The sequence below is a fragment of the Pinus tabuliformis genome, chromosome 7, assembly GCF_031772625.1.
Source record: "Pinus tabuliformis cultivar Carrire ecotype Pingquan chromosome 7, CPIR1, whole genome shotgun sequence".
Classification (NCBI taxonomy): Eukaryota; Viridiplantae; Streptophyta; class Pinopsida; order Pinales; family Pinaceae; genus Pinus; species Pinus tabuliformis.
The window spans coordinates 1,149,619,101-1,149,633,305 of record NC_142293.1 but is presented as its reverse complement, the minus strand read 5'-3'; positions in this window follow the sequence as shown (position 1 = coordinate 1,149,633,305).

The window sequence follows — 14,205 nt, the reverse complement described above, 5'->3', positions numbered from 1 at the left end:
TAATATGCATGTTTCCAAATAACACATCATTTTTTGATAGTGCATAGATTCATCTCATAGAAAACTATGTAGAAACAATTCCATATATTTCGTTATCCCATAACATTCAAATTTCTCAAATTCCATTAGGCTTCAATTAGAACCCAACACCCAATCCTATAATTGTGTCACAATTATTATATTAAGCCCTTAAAATTAACTTATGACAATAACATTATAAGTGGTCATGACAATGCCTTAATCATCATTCTAGTAACAAAATAGCTTCAAAATTATGCATGTCATCTTTTCTTTTGTCCAAATCAGTGAACACTTAAATTTATATTATTAGGAGATGAAGAGACACGATCCCTCCAAATGTCGGAGCGTAGGAAATTGGAGGAGTGGACATGGTGAACATTTGTGGTTAACATTGGTAAGGAAGAAATTTGTTTAGGGTGTGTTCTTTCACGTCCAAGTACTCTTCAGTAGCATCACAGGTAATTCGTTTCTCCCACGTTACATTGTGTTGTTCCACGTCCTACGTTACAAAAGAAAAATATTCCAGATTATATTTATTGTGAGTTATCATTTCTTAAAAACTATATGAGAAGAAACTTTATAGATCATTATCAAAATTTTAGTGGGTTTATGTAGTTGCAAGGTGTCTGCATTGTCGCTTATAGATTTTCTTAACTTGAAAAAAATTGTGCACTCACGAATGGTAATCATTCTGCACATAGGGTTTTATCATTATATAGAATGGGAGCATCGTCAGCATTAGCTATCATGTTCAAGCAATTTAATCTTGTTCAGGTCAATTGTGTTTTTGGTTACTCTGTTTCATTGTTTCTTATTTTTTTGCAACATATTTTGTCATTTAGGATAGATTTAATTTTAGAGTGGAAAATAAGCCCTTTCTTCTTTTCAAAATTATCAAAATCGTTTGGATAACAAATCCATGTGTTAAAAGAGTCTTCTTAAAGGAGCAACAAGCTGCAAGGAGGTATTTTATTGTCTTTTAATTGTATTTATCTTATTTCTTTTGTACTTTTCATTTTCATTCAACAAGGCATGGTTAGTCTCTAGAGTATTATAAAAATTTCCCTTGTTGTTGGTTCTAATCCATATGTTGCCAAATCACACATCATTTTTTGGTAATGCATAGATCCATCTCATAGATAACTATGTAGAAACAAGTCCATATATTTCTTTGTCCTTTAACATTCAAATTTCTCAACTTCCATTAGGCTTCAATTAGAACCTAACACCCAATCCTATAATTTTGTCACAATTATTATACTAAGCCTTTAAAATTAATTTATGACAATAACATTCTAAGTTGTCATGACAATGCCTTAATCATCATTCCAGTAACAATTTAGCTTCAAAATGATGATTGACAACTTTTATTTTGTCCAAATCAGTGAACACTTAAATTTAGTTAATGATCATAAAATCCAAAGCAAGAATGGAAATGCCTCAATCATCATTCTAGTAAGAATCTAGCTTCTAAATGATGGATGCCAACTTTATTTGGTCCATTTTTTTGGAAACCTTTTTATGTGATTTTCATGACCATATAAATGAAATAATTTATGGTTTAGATATCCCTTTTATCCTCCAAAATCACATATCCCATGGTTTTAATTTTTTCACACTAATGAGAACTTGGAAGCAAGTATACTGATAGCTATGAACAGATACGAGGGTTTGATCGACTTTCTTCTAGTTTCTTTTTCTTCATATTTTCTTTCATTTCTTGGCACAATGTCATAAATATAATGGTACAATTAGGCACAGTTGAGTTTGCATATCCTCCTTATTTGATATGTTTGAATAGGAAAGCCTATTGTTATAAAATGCAAGAAGATGATAATGTTGAAACGGGTGCACCTACAGTGGGCAGTTGGATTATACTTCTGCCTCCTGAATTGACATATTGACATATTAGTAGACATATTACCATTATACAATGTTAAGTGGCATGTTTTACACCATGCATGCCATGTTATGGAGAAGGAGATGAGGCACGTGGTACTCATGGGAGGGCCCACATGGTCCATGGAGTTCTTTTTATTTTTATTTTTCTGAAGCACTTTAATGACTTTGTGGACCTTAACTTTTAGCTAATTCTTATTGCTGCAGAGTTGGATGGGTATCGCTCATGATCTAGAACATATTTATATCGATCTCCAAGGGCTTCGTGAAAGGAAGGAAATAAAGCCTGGTGTAGGTACAAAGTCAGCAGGTGCTCATGAAAGGAGAAAGGAAATCTTTTTATGGTATTGATTATGCTTTTTTATCCTGCCTTTGCGACTATTACTTATATACCTAAAGACGTGCTTGCTTTAATTGCTTATAACTAGTGATTACATAGAGAAAATACCATAAGTATCATTGATGTATGATGTTATAACTAGTAGATAAGGGTTACATCAGTTGTGAACAAGTAAGGATCATTGATCATATTGGATGTGTGCAGTGTGATTTTATTAATCCAGCCCTGGTGGAACCCTTTGGTTTGACTCCCATTCAGGTAGCTTGACCAGCTTTTTTTTTTATTATGATCTTTAAGATAAAGCTTTTTCAAGACTGCAACACTATTTAGATGCAAATATACCATTCATAGAAGAAGTCTTTCAAATATAACGCACTTAAATGAAAAAGAAATGATATTCTTTTAAATCCAGAGGATACATATGTATCAAGTTTTAATATTATGACCATTTTGTTTAGTTCTAGAGTATTTTAAGTAGAAGCGTTCAATATACATATTAGATCTCAATATATATATTATCTCTCAAGATACGTTACATAGTTTACATCCATAGGTGCCACTATTAACCAACCCTTGCCACTATAATGTAACTTTCAATTGTAAATAACAGTAATGGTAGAGTAAATCAACCACTGATCTAAAACTAAATTTGATTTTGTAGTAGGATACGAGTCTTGTATGGTGTATAGGTTGGTAGAAAAGTGGACAGCAAGCAATGGATAGCTCAAAAATGACAATATTTGGAGGTTAAATGGCATGCCCCTTTCTCCCCTTCCTCTAATTTGTTTCCTCGTTGCACTAGAAGGATTCCATGTTGAATTTCTCTTTTATTCCAATGCTCTTTATTTCGTAGATTTGGTTGTGTCATTTCTAGTGGATGTAATGTTATAACTTATAATCTAACCCCATCTTTATTTCCTTTTTTTTTTGAACAAGTGTTGTAATGGACAACCTTCTTTGATTCTATAAATTGACTCATTCGTTGTTTTTAGAGAATCCTTATTATGCTCCAGTCATCTGCTTTGAGATATATGTGATAATTTAGTACAGTTAGATTTATTTATTGTGCAAGAAGTTTTAGCGGAGTGATAACTGCTTTTCATGCTTTCTTGAAACGGATATATAATGACCTTTTCCCATTTTTTTCTATTCATTGGAAGTTCACTTAATTTGACCTTCATAATCTCTCTTGTAGAATCGCAGTTAGGATGTCACATCAAAAAATTGAATGTTTTAATTTGATAAAATGTAATTAGACAATCAACATATGTTTATCTAGTAAAAAGTCTGAAACTATGTTTCTTTTTTGGTTATTATTTTATTTTCAATGTTTTTGTTTTTGGTATAGAATAATTATATTATTGTAAATAATGTAAACTTTGAAATGGGAACTATAAACTCAAAATGGGAACTCTGGCCAAAAAATGCGAAAAAAACATCAAAAACAGTGCTAAAAATGAAAATTGTGTATGCTAGAACGATGGTTTTTTTTTAGGGACAATTTTGAACATATTTTTAAAATGGCAGTGAAAACGAAATTTTCGTGCAAAATACAGCTTGAAAGCGAAAAAGTGATGATACTAGAACGATAATTTTTTTTTAGGGTCAATCTTCAAAATTAAAAAAAAAATGCTAGTAAAACCAAATTTTTAGTGTGGATAACAAAGTTGTTTATGAGGAAAAAAACACACTAATGTTTTTGGTAGAATAACATTTTTCTTTCCTAAGAAAAAATTCAACATGTTCTCAACCATAACATGCTAGATACCAAAGAAATTGAAATGTTTTCAACCAAATAAAAAAGCCATGACATTATGAACAAATTACATCACTAAATGAATTCAAAAGTCATTATTTGTATATTGAATGAAACATACATTATATCTCTAATTTAATGTTTCATTCTAGATATTCTATACAATAAAAATTATCATAATTAAGACATATAATCCAACGACATAAAAATGACTCATAACTTCTCATTTAACACCATATGGAAATCAAAAAATGTATTTCAAGATACGATGCATATATCAGTTAGATAAACTATCTTAAACGATTATTCAAAATCACTCATATTTTCTTGCACACAATCAGAATTCACATCTTCAGATGATTGACTAGATGTTGACGAAGATGTTCCACATTCTTCTCTTTCATCAACTAGTGCCCCACTAAGTCCACATACATGCCCATCATTTCAGGTTTCAAAATTCTTCTAGATCTACGACTAGTTTCAGCAGACTCCCATCTCAAAACTGTTCCTTCTGGTAACAACCTTTTCAGAATCTCTATCATCTTGAAGCGAAGAGTTCCTGTCTTTGTTAAATTGAAGGCATAAACAAGTATGTCAACATCCTCCAATTTTAATATGTCTGTGCGGCGACGATTTATATTCGTACCCTTTCTTTTTCTCTTTCCGCCATTTTTTTGTCAACTACCATCTCTGGCTTATACACAACATTGAATGGGTGTGTATTTGTGGCATACCAATGTACTTCAACACTTGTAACATCCTCATTTTCTGTAAAGACCTTTATAACTTTAGCAACCCAGAATGGATAGCCATTGGGATCTCCATCTGCTAGCACTGCGATCATGCAACCCCCCTTAATATCCTGTACTGAACCTCTGTAAAGGTCTTCCATGGCTTCACGTTGTGCACGAGATCTTCTGGAACCAATATACATCTCTCTTTCCTCTACCTATGAAGAATTAATAATACCTTGAGATTGTTTCTATTCAACAATGTTTATTTCCTCATGTGCATTCGACACATTTTGTGGCCAAATAAATGGATTTTTCAAAGGTATATCTTCATTTGTTGTTGTTGAAATGATATCACTTTGATTATTGAAAAATGACTCCCACCAAACTGAACCAGCAATGTCAAAGTACTCATATGTATATCTAATACATTTTTTAATTTCTTCTAGGCAATCAGAATAATTTATATCTCTATTTTGTCTGTGTGCATTATGAACTTCACCAACTGATTGTAATAACAATATTTTTGATGTAAATATTGGATGATCTGGAATGGACTTCAAAAATTGCAAACCTGATGATGGTGCCAATTCTACAATAGTTGAATACTTCTTGCCCCATATTAGTGTTTTCCCATCAAATTTTTTTGATACGAAATTGGTGTTGGAAGCTAATGTCATTAACTTGTTCAATGCATTTCCCCTCACCATATGATCCCATAGTTAAACTTCGCATGTCAACAGTTTCTTCCGACACATCAAAAGTAGGCTCTGGCATGTGTGATTTCTTAATACATTCAATTAATGATGGAAAGCTCCCAACTTCCTTCCTCCTCAATTTGACTGAAAAACGACTGAACATTTGAGCAATATGGTCATGAGTGTGCCCAACAAGAATGAAACCAACCTTTACCTTTTGAAAAATTCTCAATTCAATGAGCATGTTTAGATATCCAAAAACAACTTGATTTTTGTTTTCACGGCAAGTGTTGTCCAATTGTAGATACAAAACTTCAAGAAGATTACCAAACCAATGAGAAATGACATCATGAATTATCGTTATGGTCAGATTTGCATCATTATGAATATTTGGAGTTGTGAAGTACACCCTTGGAAACATTTTCCCATTGAATACCATACAACCGACCAGGTGATACTGAATAAAATTTTCCTCCTGTAAATTTTTGGGTGTGCGAACAAAATGTGGTAAAAGTGTTTTCTTCTAGTCCATACCATCAATTATCAAACCCAAATATTTATTCGGATTATCATAACACTTCTTTCGATGCTTGTACAACTTTTTCGTTTCATTTGTTTATTGTTCGCGATGCTCCTGAAGTTCTTTGACAATTGAATCTACACAACATAAAAGAAAGCCATTAAGAAATATGTTTTCATACTTGATGAATATACAATTTTGAAAGTTAAAGTTATGAATGCTTACCTCTTTCTGACCCTTCACATATGTCCCATTTTTATTTAAGAGAAGCACATGTACTGCAAATCCTCATCCTTGTCTTCTTAGGAATACAGACATTCTTGAATTCTTTCTTCCATACCTTCACAAAATATTGATATGTAATAAACCGGCCATGTCCCTCAGCACCTTCTGCATATTCTTTGTATAAGTTGTAGATTTCTCGTCTTGAAAAAATATTTGGAATATGTTTTGTCTCTCTATTTGGAATACACTCTCAATGCTTTGAAAATAAATCTTTCATCCATGACATTGCAGTATTTGATAATGGCCCAAACTGTCTTTTATGAAGTACTTCTGAATAAAATGTGGGATCCTTTTCCAAATTTTCTTGAATTCTCGAGAGACGAAAATTCCCAATCGAATGAAACATTTTGAAAGTTTTTCTACAGATAAATAAAGTCCTAATATGATAATCATAACCTGACAATGTAGATTGCATGCACCCAACTAAATATGAATTTTGCATGCTTTTATTCATTGACAAATATCTCTTCCTGCTCTCTAATGCAAATTTGAAATCCATATGTTTCAAGCAATCTTTTTGGAAACATTCACTTGAAATGAATGCGCTGATAGAACTTCGTCTTGTCAAATATTCTGCTCTACCCCTTGTATAACTAGAAAATCTTGCATTGATACGAAAAGGTCTGCTCCTACTCCTCGATACAATATTTCTTGGCAACATCTCCATCATTGGATCATCATTTGTATAAGGATTTTCATCATCATTAAGAGGAATGTTATCCACACTATGATAAGTGGTGCTTTTCAAATACTAACTTGGAGGATATTCTTCATCTTCCCCTTCTTCAATGCTACTGTCATAGTCCTTAGAATTGGAAAATTTGATTCGATGTTTATTGGATATTCTTCCTCATGTGCATTTTCAGTGCTGCTCTCACAATCCATAGAATTAGGACTAAGTGCATCATCTTGTCCTTCATCATTGCTACCTTTATACTCATTAGAATTAGGACTAAGTGCATCATCTTGTCCTTCATCACAGTTGCTCTCATAGTCCTTAGAATTAGGACTAAAAGGACATTGTGACACTCCATTTTTTTGAAATTCATCATCACACTCTTCATCACTGTTTCTCTCATAGTGCTTAGAATTAGGACTAAGTGGACACTGTGACACTCCATTCTTTTGAAATGCATCATCCTGCTCCTCATCACTGTTGTTGTCATAGTCCTTAGAATTAGGACTAACTAGACATCATGACACTCCATATTTTTGAAAATCATCATCCCGCTCTTCATCACTGCTACTCTCATAGTCCTTAGAATTAGGACTAACTGGACACCATGACACTCTGTACTTTTGAAATTCATCATCATGCTCTTCATCACTGCTGCTCTCATAGTCCTTAGAATTAGGACTAAGTGGACACTTTGACACTCCATTCTTTTGAAATTTGTTATCATGCTCTTTATCATTGCTGCTCTCATAGTCCTTAGAATTAGGACTAAGTGGACACCGTGACACTCCATTCTTTTGAAATTCGCCATCATGCTCTTCAACACTGTTGATCTCCTAGTCCTTAGAATTAGGACTAAGTGGACACCGTGACACTCCATTCTTTTGAACTTCACCATCATGCTCTTCATCACTGTTGCTCTCATAGTCCTTATAATTAGGACTAAGTTGACACCGTGACACTCCATTCTTCTGAAATTTTTCATCACGCTCATCATCACTATTGCTTTCATAGTCCTTCGAATTTGGACTAAGTGGAATCTATGACTCTTTATTTATTTGAAATCCTCCATCCCCTCTTTCAATAATGCTACTCTCATAGTCCTTAGGATCAGGACTAAGTGGAAGAATTGACTTTCTATTCATAGTGGAATAATTCCTGTTATATTCATCCATATGAATAGAGTTGTTACGCAATGAAGATGTTGATGCTGTATAAATCGAAACTTCACTATCACAACAATCCATCCCTTTCAAATAGAAGATTTTGAATGATACAAATGGAGAGTCTCCTAAAGATATTATATAGCTTAGAGAATGAAATTTTCCCTCCAAAAATCCCCCCCCCCCAAAAAAAAAGTTTCGCAAAAATATTTCCCTCCTAAAAGTTTGTGAGATTTATTTCTCTTTATTATTTTATTCTACAATTTAATGAAAAATGTAAACTAATTTTTTTTTTATGAAATAAATCATTAAAGTTAAAATTGTAAACTACAACTTCTACCTAAATTATTTTAATAGTCAAAGTATATAATATTTACTAAACAACTGAATGTTTTTTTTAATTTTATAATAAATTTTGAAACAAATTAATCCCACATTCACCCCGCTATAAAAAAATTCCATAATATTCGCTTTATCATATTTTCCTTCATTGCCATAAAAAGGTTAACATGTTAAAATTTTTTAAAACTAATTAATTCCGCATTCACCGTATGATAAAACATCTCCGTAATTTCACCTATATACTAAATTCCATTATCATTATTACTCATATTACATCAAGGTTTTTTGACGTTCATTGAAAGACTTGGAGCGAATTTGTGGAGCAGCTACATTGCTATCAACAACATATTCAATGAAGAATTCTCGCAATTGAAAGGTCAGTTAAATTTTTTCCTTGAAAATTTTCATATTAAATTAGTTTAATAAAGTAGATTTTTTTTTTAAATTAATACTTTTTGTTAGCCAAATTAACCAATACTTCTGTCATGAGCATGATGGGCCCAATAAAGCTGGTCACCCCCACCCTACGCCATCCAGGCGGCTCAACTGCTTGCCCACCCCACCCCACCGCCTCACTCCCCACCCTCTCACCCCACCCGACCTCTCCCCCACTCCACGCGCTCCCTCCCCCAAACCCTCCACCCCACTGCCTCACTTCTCGCCCACTCACGACCTACCCTCCACCCCTCCCTCCATCGCATCCACCCCCCCTGCCCACCTGCCCCTTCACCCTACCCCGCACCCCACCCCCCCACACCCCTACCACTTGCCCCTTCCCCACCCCCTTACCCTACCCGCCCCCTCACCCGACCCGACCTCTCCCCCACCCCATGCACCCCCTCTCCCACGCCCTCCACCCAACTACCTCACTCCTCACCCCCTCACGCCCGACTGCCCACCCCTCCCCCCACCCACACCGCCTCACTCCCCGCTCCCTCACACCCGACTGCCCACCGCCCCCCCCCACCCCAACCACCTCACTCCCCGCTCCCTCACACCCGACTTCCCACCCCTCCCCCACCCCAACCGCCTCATCACCCTCCCCCCACACTCCCCTCCCCACCCCCTCATGCCCCTCCCGCCTGCCTGGCGACCCCACCCGGCGCCCCACCACCCCATCTCGCCCCGCCACCCCACCCGTCCCACCCGGCCACCCCCCACCCTACCCCACCCACCCGCCGGGCTACCCCACCCCACCTGGAAGCCTACCCACCCTCCCCGAATTGGCTAGCCACCTCGGGTAGGTGAGCAGGCCGCCGGGTTGGCACGGGGTGGGCGTCGGTGCCCCACCCCACGCCACCGCTGCCTCCATGCACCCCGACAGCCCACCTACCCGTCCGGGGTGGTCGTCCGACTCCCGAAATCGACTGACCACCACGGGCGGGTGGGCAGGCCGCTGAGGTGGCGGGGGATGGGGCGCCGCCACCCACCCTAGCGGCTCGCCCGCCCGCCTGCCCGGGGTGGCCAACCGATTCCGGGAATCGGTCGGCCACCTCGAGCGAGTAGGCGGGCCACCAGGGTGGCGTGGGGTGGGGCACCACCGCCCACCCGACACCACCCTGGGGTGGCAGGCTTACTCCCAAAATCGGCCGGCCACCCTGGGCGAGCAGGCGGGCCACTGAGGTAGCGCGGGGAGGGTGGGTTGGGCGTCGGGTGGGGTGGGGTGGGGTGGCCGGGCGAGTGGGAGGGCAATGAGGGGGTGGGGATGTGGGTGGGACGGGCGTGATGGGGTGGGGATGCGGGTGGGGAGGGCCGTGAGGGGGTGGGGAGGGGAGTGTGTGGGGAGGGGGCTAGGGTAGGGGAGTGTGGGGAGGGAGTGGGTGGTGTGGGAAGCGAGTGGGTGGGGTGGGGGCTGTGGGGAGGGAGGGACGGGCGTGAGGGGCAGGAGGGGGTGAGGGTAGGGGGCGCGTGGGGTGAGCGGCTGGGGGGAAGGGTTTAGGGGAAGGGGTGCGTTGGGTGAGGGGCGAGAGGGGAAGGGGAGTGAGGGAGGGGGCGTGTGGGGGCGAGTGAGTGCGGAAGGGTGGGGTGAAGGCGCTGTGTGAGGGTGGGGGGGCAACTAGGTGGGGAGGGATGGGGTGAAGGCGCTGTGTGAGGGTGGGGGGGCAACTAGGTGGGGAGGGATGGTGTGAAGGCGCTGTGTGAGGGTGGGGGCGCGGGTAGGCAGGGAGGGGTGGGGTGAGGGCGCTGTGTGAGGGTGGGGGGCTACGTAGGCCGGGAGTGGGTGTGGGGGCAGAAGGGGCGAACGAGTCGCTTGGGTGGTGCAGTGAGGAGATGTCGCAACCCCATCCTGCGCCACCATGGTGGCCCGTCCGCCCGTAGTGGTTGCGCGATTCTCCGAATCGCCCGCCACTCTATGGATGGATGGGGTGGTGATGGTGGGCTTCTACCATTTCTTAGTGTTAATATTTTTTAATTTCAATTATCTGATTATACAAATTAAAAATTTATGATATATTTTCGTTATGGATTTAAGTTAATATGTTTTCGTTATTTACTGATTTATGTATTTCTATTTTTAAGGAAAATGGCATCAAAGAAGATTTTGTGAATCTTTCTGGACGAAAGACTTTTAAAGGTGCATCTTCAAAAAAATTGGTGAATGAACTCCACCTAAGCTCATGGCTACAAATCTTTCAAGTGTCTCAAATGATAAGAAGATGATTTCATACTGGAAGAATTCAAAAGAGGTGAAATTTTCATCAGGAATCTGGTATGTGAAAGAAAGAGAAAGCCAAAATGTGAATATATATCTATATATTGATATACTGAATGGTAATGGAATTTATGAGGTGATGGTAAGAGTCATAGATATGTGTTCGGTACCGGACACTGAAGTTGTTTACATACTTACAAAAGCTCCAAATTCACATGAAAGGATTAAATATCGACTATCATATTCATTGTATGACACGAGAGAGGTATCTACAAAATTGTGTAAACAAATCATAAATGAGATGAAGCAAAAATCGTAAGTATTGTTATTTATATTTGTATTTTGCATTCTTGAAAGTGTCTCGCTATATTTTTTTAACTTTGTTTTTATTGACATATGATATTTTGTTTGGCATAATTTTGTTGAAAGTTGTTCAATTAGGTTGGGAGGCATTCATTTCATAGAGCATGATATCATGAAAGTTGTCAACAATTTTTACTCAGTGTTAGAAGAGGATATGGAAAACAAGCAAAATGTAGTAATTGATGATGCTACAAAACTACATCCAAAGGATCAGAAAAAAAGGCCTCTAGTGGATAAATCTAGCAAGGGTAGACAAGTTACTTTTGAGGACAATGAAGTTGAAACTTACAGTGAAGCATATGTTGTCATTACTGAAGAGGACATTGGAACTAAGAAGAGCCATAAAAGACCAAAAGTAACGATTCCCAGGAATAAACCTGTTGAGAATGTTATGATGAAGAATAGTAAAGTTGAAGATTTTGAAGTAGTCATTACCAGCAGTCAAGAACCTAGTGAAATTTCAAAATAAAGCAGAGAAATCGTTACACCAAGAGTTAATTTAGAGGATGGCATTATCAAAACAAAACAAAATGCCATTTGATAGAAGTTGACAAAGAGAAAATTAATTGATGGTGGTCGTACATTTCAGCTTAATGTCAGACAAACCTATAAGGCAAGTGAAGGACAATATCAATATCAAGTCAGAAAGCCACACCATCTGCATGTTCACAACTTGAAGACATTGATGAGGTACCATCCATATGCTCATGTGGTTAATTATGTGCTTCTTGTTGATCCAGTTCAAGTTCCCAACAAAGAAGCATTTGATAAGTCAAAATGTTTTGAATTCAATTATTATGTGCTTATGGGGAACCATTCTGTAGAAGCTCAAAGACAATTAATGGAGGAATATCCCAATAACCCACATTTTGAAATAATGAAATGTATCATTTATGTTGGTTTATTAGATACAGAAGCAAAGTTAGTGGCATGGGATCATAATTCAGATAATGAATATAGCATTTCTATTACTTTCATCCAAAGGATTAGATATATTCGTAGTTAATTTCAAGAAAAATGTGGTGGGGATAGGATAAATGTTATTGTAGATTTTCGAAGGGAATGTTGTATGGAAATAGGCTATCAAATTCAAGAGAAAAGCAATTCAAAAGGTGTAAAAAGCAAAATTGTTAGTGATTTATTCAGAGGTGTTGATAACATTTTCCGAGTAGCATTTAGAACTGAAGTGTTTGGAAGTTGATTGATGAGATTTTTGGCATATGGGAAAACATTGGCATTAAAAACCAGAAGGTCAAAAAGTTTAAGCCATTGATATGTAACAACAGTAAATCAGCTCCTAAAATGAAGCAGCTTCCAGAAGATATGACTATCACACCTTGGAGAGAAATGCAAGGAGTGAAAGATGAAAAAAATGTCAAAACAATATTATCTCGTGTGAGGTCAGGGGAATTATCATTGGAGGAAATGTCTGACGAATTTCAAAGTAAATTTGTTGAATTATTTTTATTTATTTCTAAATTATAATTTTCTTTTAAATAAAACATGTTGTTTTTGGTAGTATTTGTTAGACATATCATTATATTAACCTTTTGTTACTTTATCTATGTAGTCACAAAATTTACATGAAAATTCAAGAACAAATGGTTAAATTGTTGAATGAAGATAGTTGGGATAATGTTGTACGCAACTATCCAGATTCAAGTTCTACATCAACAATAAAAGATTTTTATCTTGCATTTAAAAAGGTATCTTGATTTACACATTCATTTTTATTCATCTGTGTACTATTTTTAATTTATAAGTTACACATATATTTTTTTATTTCATAAAAGATTAAGAAGGATGATAATGGAGCGCCAGATAGCTTTAGAACCTTTATTGAAAAAATAAAGATCGAAAGACTGAGGAAGCAACGTATTAGGAATGTTGAACTTGATCCAACTCTTACTCATTTCATTTGGAATGGGCTAGACACTATTCAATATCAAGTAATACAAGGCGACTGTGAAGACATTGCTAAACTCATACCTAAAAGGGATTATGCCCTATTTATTGCAGATATTCCCCATGGTTTCAATATTCCAAACATTGACTATGATAGTGACCCTTATACTTATCAAGCTCTTAGTAAAGTGATTGCGGGATTTGCAGAAGTCACGTCATCACCATTAGGGATATTTGTGACATTTCATTCAAAAACAAAATTGGCAATGATATTGTCAAGCTTCAAGGGGAAAACAAATTCAAGGATGCAACTTATATGGTAAGATGTTTAACTGTATATTTGATTAATGTTGAAAAATTCATTTATGTACAAGTTGATTGAACTTTTACTATTTCATGTTATAGGCAAAAGTCAAATCTTCTTAACCGTGAAGATCAAAAGTCAAAAGGAAAAATATAATAGCTATATGTTTATGATTTTTAATCGGGTAGATAGAAAGAGTCATAGCCAAATACTCACTTATGATGTTGTTGTGAGAAAACTAACATATGAAGACAAAGAAGCAAAATGAGAGATAGTTAACATTTATCAAAAACCACACTTATTGATTAACTATCTTATAAACATATGTTCAAATGAAGGAGATTGGGTTCTGGATTTATTTTCTGGCTCAGGTAAGTTTAATTATATGGAATTGAATATCAATATGTTATTTTTTAATTAATATGTCATTGTACTAATTTAATTCATTATTTATTTTGTGCTTCATAATTAGGTACAACACTAGCATGATGCCTTCAAAAAGGAAGAAATTGCATTGCAATTGAAAAAGATCCATTACAGTGAAATTTC